Source organism: Suncus etruscus, chromosome 3 (assembly GCF_024139225.1).
Source record: "Suncus etruscus isolate mSunEtr1 chromosome 3, mSunEtr1.pri.cur, whole genome shotgun sequence".
In the NCBI taxonomy this organism is placed as follows: Eukaryota; Metazoa; Chordata; class Mammalia; order Eulipotyphla; family Soricidae; genus Suncus; species Suncus etruscus.
The window spans coordinates 13,913,505-13,921,337 of record NC_064850.1 but is presented as its reverse complement, the minus strand read 5'-3'; the positions used below and the strand labels follow the sequence as shown (position 1 = coordinate 13,921,337).

The 7,833-nt window shown below is 42.1% G+C and overlaps 1 non-coding gene across 1 annotated transcript; it reads left to right on the top strand.

Annotated features, from left to right (window-relative positions):
- The first annotated feature begins 346 nt into the window (after window positions 1-346).
- Window positions 347-450, top strand: LOC126004719 (U6 spliceosomal RNA). The gene has a single exon (XR_007493981.1). It is a non-coding gene; the product is annotated as a U6 spliceosomal RNA (small nuclear RNA).
- Window positions 451-7,833: the final 7,383 nt, after the last annotated feature.

Below are 7,833 nucleotides of genomic sequence, written 5' to 3'. Positions count from 1 at the left end.
CAGAGCCAGAAGTTAGCCTTGAGGGAAGCTGGATGCTGTCCAAATAGCAATTAACATTCCCTCCCCTCTAAATAACTCAAGAAATATTTCTTTTCAGGAGAATCTAGCCTTTTAGCCTGAATATGTGTACAGAAGCATGAGAGCACAAAGTCTGATGAATATATAGATATTATAAATAACATTTATAAACATAGTTGTATGTAACTCATATACTGCATAATGCACAAATACATATATCATGTATGTGCACAAATACAAATAAAATCATTATCTCATTAAGTAAATAAAATACCCCCATTTGACAGATGAATAGGAATCCATTTGTCTATAACAGACGTCATTCCTTGTGCTCACTTCAGCAGCACATATACTAAAATTGGAACAATACAGACATTAGCATGGCCCCTGCACAAGGATGACACGCAAATTCGTGAAGCATTCCATATTTAAAAAAAGGGGGGGGGCAGAGAGGTGGCGCTAGAGGTAAGGTATCTGCCTTGCAAGCGCTAGCTATGGTCCCCAAGCCAGGAGCGATTTCTGAGCGCATAGCCAGGATTAACCCAAATGGGTGTGGCCCAAAAACCAAAAAAAAAAAAAAAAGAAGTCATTCCTCCAAAGAACTTCCTACTTTTGTTTTCCAAAATAAGACCAAATTTAGTTGCTTCTCTTCTGAAAACAAAACAAAACACAATTTAGTCTTCATATAAAAGAAGGCTTTTCTTTTATAAGTCACAATATGACTGCCTGGAATAAAATCAGCCAGCCAATCATGTCTCTCTGGGCCCACTTACACAAGCAAATTGAAGTGCATAGTACAACTATTACAGATAGTAAATTTGTGCAGAGACCACTAACTGCCTCTTTGTGTACCCTGGAGTACTCAATTTCACTTGTTCCTGAAGAGAAAAGGAAAAATGACAAAAACCAAGATATATGCAGTTAAAAAACAAGAGGGGAGGGGCCAGGAAGGTAGCGCTAGAGGTAAGGTGTCTGCCTTGCAAGCTCTAGCTAAGGGAAAGATTGCGACTGCGGTTCAATCCCCTGGCGTCCCATATGGTCCCCCCAAACCAGGGGCGATTTCTGAGCGCATAGCCAGGAGTAACCCCTGAGCGTCAAAGGGGTGTGGCCCAAAAACCAAAAATAAGAAAAGAAAAAGAAAAATAAGAGGGGAGAAAGAAAGTATAGACATCCTGAAAGTGTGGCCAGGTGGCAAACAATGCTTGAAGAAAATGGAAGAAATGGCTAGGACTGGTTCTTGAATCTCACAGTTAGATCTTACATAGTTTATTAGAGCCCCTCTGCTGAGTTTCCATCAGAGTTGAAGAGTTGATTAGAGTAGGCTTTGATACCTATTTGGCAAATAAGATACACTAAATATTATTTGGCTCTTAGGGCTCTGTGTTTGCAAGGACTACACTGCCATTCAGCAAAATGTACTGGCCGTAGTAGTGCAAGACTCCTGATCAGCAATGAAATGTGCATTATTTCTTACGCTAAAGAAATTCACAATAGGACTGGAGATATGACAGCAGATTAAGCTCTTGCCAAGCAAAGAAAGAAAATTAATTCACAATCCACAGGAGATAAGCTATATGTTTATCTATATTATTTATTACACTGTGTGTTGTTACTAAGGCCCAATAAAATGTTTGAGGTTTCATTCGATTGCTATGAGATTGCAGTGATCAGACACAAAAATATTAAGATGATATTAATCTCAATTAAAGCAAGCTTTGAACCGGACCATCACGAACAGGCACGTGTTCTGTGAGCTCTCAGTACTGTTTTGCATATATAGTGCAAATTATAAAGAAAAACCAAAGAACAATTCACCAAAAGTATGGCACAATGAGGGGAGAATATGGCGATAGGTTTTTTTTGTTTTTCGGCTACACCCAGATTTGCTAAAAGGTTACTCCTGGCTATGCGCTCAGAAATCGCTCCTGGCTTGGGGAACCATATGGGACGCTGAGGGATCAAACCACTGTCCATCCTAGGCTAGCGAGGGTAAGGCAGACAGAAACCTTACCCCTTGTGTCACTGCTCCAGCCCCTGGTTTTTAATTTTTTATTTAAACACCATGGTTACAAGGTTGTGCATACTATAATTTATGATGATAGTTTTATCAGTCTGGTAATAAGAAATATATATGTTAGTATGTTTCATTCAGTGAGCTGTTTGGGTTTCCAAATTTTTAGAACAGTGCAGAAAACACCTCCTCTGAGGTCAAAAATAGCAAACACAAGAGGCCTGCTGCTACAGTTCTGTTTACCTTCTACCATCTCTATGGAGTACTTTCCAAAGGCCCCCAAGTGAGATGGGATAAACAGGTCTGTGTCACTTCCTGGTTCTCAAGCCTTTTGCTAAATTCCCAGTCAGTCTGGGAAGCCTGCCTATTTAAAAATAAACATTAGAAATTCACCCAAAGCCCAAACCTTAAGCCACCCTTTCCTCTATTTCATTCAATTTCACTCAAATAAAGAAGGGGTTGAGAAATAAAAAATGATCACAAAGAATGATTTATCTGGCTAACTCTATAAATATATGCTCACTGGGTTCAAGGTCAGGAGATCTGGATTTTGTTCATGTTCTGTCTCTCAGAAAGAAAAATCTGACCTTGAACAAGTTAGACACTTCATCTCGGAGCAATAGCTGCTTTGGAAGTTTCAACCTTAAAAGCAGTTATCTAAACTTTCTGGACCTCAGTTTCCTTATTGGTGCTTATAAACCTGCACTAATCATACTTACCTCACAGAGCTATTGTTAAGTATTATATGGGGGAAATGCATGTAAAACAGAATATTGTGCTGCCTGGCATTGGCTGAGTTGTCCAATTTGATATTCATTAAATTTATCATTACCATTATTATTGTGATCACCTGAAAATATGTGTCAAACTGGATGATTACTATTTAACATTCTAAAATCCTATTAATTCTTTTTAATCATTTCTCTAACCCCCCTATTTTTAAGACATTAGACAAAAAGAGAGAGAAACTTGGCAAAGCATTATAGTTACAAACATATCCTCAGTATTTATGTTTGAAATACTAGGATAAAATTAGAAAATCCATCAGTGAGTGAAAGAAGACATAGCACTCTCCCTTGCCTATGGAAATAGAAAGGCCTTTCTTAATCTGTGTATTAAGTCACACAATTTAGCTCAAAGGCCTGAATGAATGTGGGAAAGCCTGGGCTTGATCCCAGGCATAGTCCCCCAAGCAATGCTCTGGGAACAGTGAACTGAGTGTCCTCCCCACCCTGCGAAAGCTGAGTGTGACCTCACCAAACAACAAAAAAATCTATTAAAAAGTCCATACCATGGGACTCAAGTGATAGCACAGTGGTAGGGCATTTGCCTTGCATTTGCCTCCCTGGACAGACCCTGGTTCAATTCCCGGCACCCCATATCCCGGAGCCTGCCAAGAGACTTCTTGAGCGCAGAGCCAGGAATAACCACTGAGAACTGCTGGGTGTGCCCCCGCCCAAAAAAGTCCATACCATATGACAAGTGCACCCACAATTCATGCTTCCACCATAAATGCCATCATGAACCATTATAATTTGATTTCATCCACCTCATCTTTAACATTTTCCCAAAAGCTCCTTAGAATCATAAAAGCTAGCATTAGTGCTCGATCCACCCTCTGGACTAATGAGTAATCCTTTTACAAATTATTCCTGTTTGCAAGAGATTCGTCTCCTTAATGTATAGTTTGAGTATGGCCAAGAATCAAAGGCTATGCTGGTAGTATCCCAACTAACAACTCCCCAAGATTCCAATTCCAAATCACAGTTTACAGGAAAAAAATATCTAAATGCTCAAAGCTTGGGACTGGAGAGAATGTTACAGTGATTCTAGTCCTTGCCTTGTATGTAGTCAATCCAGGTTCCATCCGCAGCACCACAGAGGGTCCCGGGTGCTGGGAGTGTGATCCCTGAGGATAGAGCCAAGTCATGGCCTCAGAAGACTGTAGAGTATGGTCCTTGATACCAAAAATCCATAAATATAAACTTAGCAGTATCAGTTTAGTTGAAAAGAAAAGAGTAATTTGGGGAGAGAAAGTTGACTAGAAGAACTGAGGGAGAAGAAAAAAGAAAAAAGTCTCCAAAATCTGAAGGATGATCCTCTTGACACTTTGGCTAAATACTTACCTGTACAGGTGTGTGAGAAAACCAGCAAAGCTGAGGCAGAAGAAATAGAACAGTGACATAACTAATCATAATCTAGAGTTAGGGTTAGAGTTAACATTCTCTAAGTGTGATTAGAGAATCAAAACTTATTCTTTACCAGCTATATATATACATACACACACACACACACACACACACACACACACACACACACACACACACATATGTATATATATAAAAATACTGGACATTGGATAGAAATTTAAGAAGTTTCTGTCTTGTCTTTAGTCCTCGTCTAAAGGCTGTTTTACAACTGCCTTAAAAAAACTAAAGAGAAAGCCTTGAAAGAATCAAACTAGTTCCAAATTACTGATTTGCCTCTGAGAACAAAGTCCAAAAGTATTTAATGAAATACAGAAAGTTCCAGCACAGAACAACATGGAACTATGGAGAGATAGTACAAAGGATAAGGCAAGCAAGCACCTGTACTATCATTAATTTGTATTTGTTATTAATGTTTCCTGCTCCGATATTTAAATCTGTTCCACTCTTGTATATTTTGTTTTTTTTCCCATTAGAAAGCCAATCTCATCTTTCAGTTCTATTATGCTCATACCTACTTCTCTCTTGAGCACATGGAAAATATTTGTAATAGAAATTTTAATATTCTTGCCCACTAAGTCTGTCATCTGTGTCATCTTTGTGTGTCTATTGTTGGATTATTATAATTAAGAGTCATATTTTTCTGCTTCTTTGCATGCCTGTTAGGTTTTATGTTTTTGTGTTTGTTTGTTTGGGGGCCATACTCGGCAGAGCTCAAGGCTTACTCCTGGCTCTTGGCTCCATGCTCAGGGATCATAACCAGTGAGGGTCTGGAGACCTTATAGGATGCCAGAGATCAAACCCAGGTCCACCTAACCACTGTACTATCCCACTGGCCCCTCTGGGTAGTCACTTTTCCGTTTGATAATGGAGTGTTAGACAGGAAAGAGAGGACCATGCTATTCAAAGCATGGATCACTGAATAAGCAACACTAGCACCATCTGGGAGCTAAGACCCGGGGGTTGGAGAGACAGCACTTGCCTTACACATGGCCTGACCTCAGTTAACTCCCCAGCACCACATGGTCATCCCATCCCACTCAACCCATCACAGAGCCAGCAGTAAACTACCCTATGTGGCTCCTGCCTAAACATAATAACAAGAGCTGTTAAAAATCTCAATTCTTTCCTTTTATCTACAACGTCAGAATCTGCATTTTAGTCAGGTTCACTGGTGAACTCCTTTACATGTTAGTTAATGAGTAAGAAGCCCTCCCTGGTTTAAAGTAATAGCAGTTTCTTCAGCCTTTCTATATGCCTATGGCTGGAACAATGTTGCCCTTAAAGTGCCTGCTTCGCCACTTTTTCGCATGGTGAAGAGGACTAAAGATGCCTCTTAAGATGTCCACATTCTCCCATAATGCCACCTCTTGTATCTCCTTGCAGTTATGCACATATATGTACACCCACACACCATCTCAAAAACTTACCAGAGCCAGAGAGACAGTCCAGCGAGTAGGGAGGGCTCTTGACTTGCACGAGTGGACTTGAGTTTGATCCCCAGCACCAGAGATGCTGATTCTGAGCCCAGTCAGAAATGTCACAGTGCAGAGCCAATAGTAAACCACAGATTTAGCCCCAAAACAAAACAAAAAACTCCAACACCAGAGTTACTGAGAGTGATTAAAGATCAATTCCTCTCCCTGCATCTTTTCTATGTCTTACAAGGTCATAAAGAGACAAAGGCTTGGAACACAAGTAAAATTAAGAGTTTTTCTGATTTAGAGCACTTTTACAGGAGGAGAGTTGGAAAAATAGGTAGTGAACAAAGGTACAAACGCTAATGAGAAGAAATTGGTTGTTTTGCATTTGAACATGGGCCACTAGAGGTCCAAAGTTTCATTTCTAATTTTTTCCTCCTGCTGTCTTCCATTAATTAAAGATTCTTGGAAGCATAGGCAAAACACATATATACACACAAACAAAAACACAGCAAGGGTTCTTCTAGGAGAGTGGGGAATCAGGATAGGGGTGGGGTGGGCAGCAGCTGGAACAAAGGCAAAATCTGACGGGATCACTGGGGATCGCCTCAGAGCACTAGAAGAGGGCTGAGTGAGGGAGGAGAACCACAGGCAGACCTGCTGTCAAAGCAAGGAGGGAGAATAGAGCTGTTCGCCCATAGTCCCTCCCCCCAACAAGGCTGCCCCGAAAGGCGGCTCAGCCCCTCATCCCACCAGCAGCACCAGCACCAGATGGCCTAACTCCCGGCAGCTGGCAGAGGCAGCAATAGGCAGGTGACTCTGCCTGCCCCCTCCTCCAGGGCTAGAAGTAGGAGGAGCAGAACAAAGTTCAAGCTCATTCTAGGTGGAAGCAGCAAACCTTAAAACTGTGTCCTGGCATCCCGTATGGTCCCCTGAGCCTGCCAGGAGTGATTTCTGAGCACAGAGCCAGGAGTAACCTCTGAGTGCTGCCGGGTGTGACCCAAAAACCAAATAAACAAACAAACAAACAAACAAACAAAAACTGTGTCCTGGGCACTAGGCCGAAAGCTAAGTCAGAGTGAAGTGACTTTTGACCTCCAAAACAACTCAAGGCATTACCTAAAAAATCCTGCACACACATAAAACTCAAGTTCAGGAAAAAAATGGCTTGATGAGGTGGGGATGGGGCAGGCCCAAGGAGGCTCCCAGAAAGGCTCATTTGGTCAGCATTTTCTGGGTCCAGGCAAGCTCACCAACAACTGAGAAGATACAGTGGTGACTGAGATCATCTCTGCCCTCACAGAACTCACAAGGAAGAAAAGAGAAAAAGAAAACGAAATACAATGGGGCAATGAGAAGGAGCACAGGGTAAGAAGGTAGTGAAAAGTGGACCTACTTTTACCAGAAGGGGGGCAAACTGCTGTCCGAGCGGACATCCATCGGATTCAGAAGGTTTGTGAGCCAGATGGAGCAGAAAGAGCTGAGTAAAGAGAAGTAAGTGGTAGCATTCCACAGAAAGGAAGGGGCCAAAGCAATGCACAGTGGTAAGTGCTTTGCAAGCAGTGAACACAGGATGGACCCTGGTTTGAATTCTGGCATCCTTTATGGTCCCCTGAGCCTGCCGGGAGTGCCTGCCCAGAGTGACTTCTGAGCGCAGAGCCAGGAGCAACCCATCAGGTGTGACAACACCCTCAAATAAAGGAAAGGGGAAAAAAGGGGGAAGGAACCAAATTGGAAACTGTCAGTTGATTGGAAACTGTCAGTTGTCAATCTGAGACTTTGTTACCCCTACACTGCAAGGAGTAGATGCCTGGGCTTGCCAAGGGATCCTAACACATGACTGCCAAAAGAGACTGTCATCTTGGGCTGGGGAGGAAGCTCAATGGATTGGGGTCTAGACTTTGCATGTAGGAGGTCTGGGTTTGATCCCTACCACTGTATAATCCCCTTAGCATCATGGGAGTGACTCCTGAGCACAGAACTGGGAGTAGCTCCTGCACAACAGTGGATGTGGCAAAACCAGAAACAAGTAAAGTTTAAACAAAGATTGTCACCTTGGGAAGTCCAAAGAACCCATTTTAAGTGGGAGAGGCAGACGAGGCCTAAGAGAGATCTTAGGCTGGACTTTAAAAGAATCCAACCCCAATTCTGTCCTCCATGGATCTCTGAGCAACCC